Raw genomic sequence first — 3,870 nt, 5'->3', positions numbered from 1 at the left:
GCAGCTGGACAGGTGCCCATAGTTTTTTAACGTCTTAGGTCATTTTGTTGCAAGTGACAGAAACCCAGCTTGCTCCAGTTGAAGAAGAAAGGGATTTGACTGACGTTGTTAAAAAGAAAGCCACAGGCTCCAAACAGTGTTACTGGAGCCAGGCTAAAGCACCAAACCGGGGCTTAATACCTAACCTAATTTCAGTTTCAACCTCCTCCAGAAATGTAAATTTTAATCTATCGATCAGTATTTTTTTCTTTTTTTATAAATTTTTTAAATGTCTATTTTTGAGAGATAGCATGTGAACAGGGGAGGGGGGAGAGAGAGAGAGAGAGAGAGAGAGAGAGAGAGAGAGAGAGAGAATCCGAAGCAGGTTCTAGGCTCTGAGCTGTCAGCACAGAGCCTGACACGGGGCTCGAACTCAGCAACCATGAGATCATGACTTGAACTGAAGTTGGACGCTTAACCGACTGAGCCACCCAGGCGCCCCCTATCAATCAGTAATTTTCTGATATGTACCAATAAGGTCATCTGCCACAGAGGCCTTCCCCATCCCCCAACGGAAGGTAGTGAGGTAATCTACCCAATAAGATCCACTGCCTTCCCCTAAGGGAAAGTGACTTTGCCTGGGACAACCCTTTTTCTTTTGCTTATAACTTTCTTGCCCTGCCCTCCTTCCTAGAAATACCTTCTATTTTGCACAATTCCTCATAATGCCCCCCTACGCGTTACAAGGGATGCTGCCCCATTCATGAGTCATTTAATAAAACCAGTTAGATCTTCAAATTTCTTTGGTTGAATTTTGTTTTTCACAACTTAGAAATAAAATGTGGAATTAGGTCTCACGTGACTATCAGGACTGTTCTCCCTCGCCAGTTCTCAGTCCTGTATCCCTGCAAGTGGTGGCTTGGAACCATTGGGTTCCAAGGACGCTATAAAAAGATGCTATAACCCAAATCCTTTTGATTAAAGCCTCAAAGAAAGAGGGAGGGGTCTTGCCCCCAACTCCTCTCAGTGGAACTTAAGGGACACGCTGATTGGCGCATTTGAGTCACATGCCTAGCCGTGAGCCAATCACTGTGCCCAGAGGGATAGGATGCTATGATTGGTTGGCCGGTCCACTAGCCCACCCCTGGGTGATTTGGTTCCCCAAAGCTCACCAGGATCTTTGAGCCCGGAGACCAACCTCTCTGGACCTTGTTTCCTAGCAACAGACCTGTGCCTGCCATCCCCTTAGCATCTATTTTGCTCCAGGTTACAATCCGGAGGGTGGAAAGTCAACTAATAGGCTCCTCCCAACGGAGAATAATTGTACGTTTATAGACTGGGCGAGTTCGGTGTTAGAGAGTAGCCTGAGGCATCTAATGCGCCCTGGTTCTCCGAGAGTCCCAATCTTATCTCCCACCTCATTACTAACTTCCTCTTCTAGTTTGGGGCAGAGAATTCAGCTCTGGCAATCACAAAATCAAGCAGACGCTAGTCTCTGCTTCAAGAAGTCCACAGAGGCAGCTTGCGTCTGTCGAAGGAGACCTTTCTGAAGACCTTATGAAGGCTCTCACATATTTCAACATCCTCCATGTTTTTCTCCAAAGACCCTCAAACCACAGTCTCAAGAGACGCGTGTTTAGAGTCCCGAGATAAAATAGGCAGGGTTTTAAGAAGCTATTTTTCTTCCACATAACAGAGATTTCTTGTTTCTCGAGGAAGGCTCTTCTCAGGGCAGATTGTGCACTGTATAAATCTAGGGAGTGCCCTTCACTTTAAAGTGAATACGTCTGTGTACGCCGTGGCCCCGGCCCTCTACCTCAACGTTGTTCAGCCAATCCCACGTTTGAAGTCATTTCCCTCAATATCCTTCCCTTTCCAGGTACTAATCCTAAATAAGTTAAGACTATCATGGATTCAAGGGACAGAATAGGGATTCAAGGGACAAAACTATCCCAACTGTCTGGGAAATTTGTTGGCTCGTGGTAATGGAAAGGATCAGGGCGTCTGGCTTCAGGTATGGCTCTATCCAGGAGCTCAACCAATATTGCCAGAACTGTCTCTCTGACTTTCACCTGTACATCCTGGTGTAGACTGGCTTCAGTCTGCAGACTGTTCTTCCAGACAACTGCACAAGGTGGCTGCGGGTAAGATGAGGTCCTACATACAGCTGACGATCCCAGAGAAAGAATGAGACCTTCCAATGTCATGTCCTCAGACCTACTTATTGTGGCCAGGGGATGGAGTTGTCTGATTGGTAAGCTTAGATCGAATATTACTGGGGGGGCTGTGTTAGACTGGAGTAGTGGGGAAGGATCCACAAAGAGAAAGCAAGGTTCTGACTGAGATACTTAGCAGACAGAAACAACAGCTGTCATTACGAGTGTTATTTGTTATGGGATCTTCCGGGAGGCGACGGGGTGAGGCACCAGTGACATAATCCAATTTCAGTCTCAAACCTCTCAGATCTTCTGTGGGCTTTCCCGCAGAAACGTGGAGAGCAAGCTTCAGACCATAAGGTCAGCACAGATCTAGAAGGTTCACGACAGGAGAGAGAAGACTCCTGGAGGCCTGATGTACTTGAGGTTGTCTTCAAGGGTAGGTGGTGTCAAAATTAACCGGCCAACGACCATCAGAAATACACCTGTCATCAAAAAAAAAAAAAAAAAAAATTTTTTTTTAGCTTGCTCCAGCAGGAAAGATCACATAATAGGAACCATGGGGTGCCTCCATAAGAGGGTGTTGTGGGACAGGAGGGCATCTTATGGGATGCAGGCATGTGCTGGGTAGTTTTAAAGACAGCTGAAGACTGTAGAGGCCAAGTCTAAGTTGGTGCTAGCAGGGAGCGGATTGGTGCCTGGGTATTTTGATGATTTTTATCTCAGCAGTGGAAGAATGGACGCGGGGCTATTGCTGGTAAGAAGCAGTGGTCACTTGCGTTGGTCGGGAGAGGAGGGTGTGTATTCATTTTTGTGGTTGCAGCGTGTCCTTGTCTCTGGCTTGGTTCAGACATGGTCACAGAGCGGCCTTGTGTGATCATTGTTTATATTCTGTGACTGTTGTTTATGTTCAGTTAAGAACATCACGGCCCAGCTGCCAGCTGCCGGGGCTGTTTTTCACTCCCTCTTCGCGGGGATCTGTGTCTCCAGGTAAAGTCTGCCCAGAGTCCTTCCCAGCTCTGGCCTAGGCTTCTCCAGAGATCATCGTCACTCCAGTGGGCATCAGACACAGGGAGTCCACACCAGTGACAGCAGTGAGTGACCCATCAGCCGGGTAGGAGGAAAACACTCAGGGACAGCGTTCCCAGCCCTTTTCCTGGCAGAATTTTAAAGGGAGACGCTGGGCTGGGCAAAGATTAACAACTTTGTAAATTGCAGGGCTTCTCCGAGTCTTGGCTGTGTTTCTGTGCAGTGCCAGTCGGCCAGGGAAACAAGGTTTGGTGCCTTTTGGACAAAGATAGAGTCAGACACATGGGCAGGAGGCAGAGACAGAGACAGAGGAGGACAGAAAGAGAGACGGAGGGGCAGAGGCAGAAAAAAGTGGCAGGAACGGAGGCAAAGAGATTGAAACAGAGAGACGCAGGAGGAGAGGGACAGAGACACAGAAAGGAACAGAGCTAGGCGCGGAGAGGGGAACAGGGATGGAAAGAGAGACAGGCGAGAGACAGACACAGGGGCCGAGGCAGGCGAGGGCAGAGAGGGACCCCGAGAGGCTGAGACGCGGGGCCGGGCCGGGCCGGGGCGAGGGCAGCGCGGGAGGGCGCGGCGCAGACAAAGGCGCGGCCGCGCGGCCGGGGCGGCCGGGCCGGGACAAAGGCTGGCCCGGGGGGCGGGGGCAGCGATGGCGACGGCCGCGGCGGGCGCGGGCGAACTACAAGTCCCAGCAGCTCCCGCT

General features: G+C 49.9%; 1 protein-coding gene across 1 annotated transcript in view; it reads left to right on the top strand.

Moving 5' to 3' along the window:
- Positions 1 to 3,106: 3,106 nt before the first annotated feature.
- Positions 3,107 to 3,870, top strand: part of ZNF358 (zinc finger protein 358) — a 4,932-nt gene continuing 4,168 nt past the window's right edge. The window contains exon 1 of the mRNA XM_049642411.1: positions 3,107 to 3,125. The gene's annotated coding sequence lies outside the window, so the exon portion shown is untranslated. The remainder of the gene's footprint in view (positions 3,126 to 3,870) is intronic.

Source organism: Panthera uncia, chromosome A2, assembly GCF_023721935.1.
Source record: "Panthera uncia isolate 11264 chromosome A2, Puncia_PCG_1.0, whole genome shotgun sequence".
Lineage (NCBI taxonomy): Eukaryota > Metazoa > Chordata > Mammalia > Carnivora > Felidae > Panthera > Panthera uncia.
Note: the sequence above shows the minus strand (reverse complement) of the source record. Positions and strands in the feature narration are given on the sequence as shown.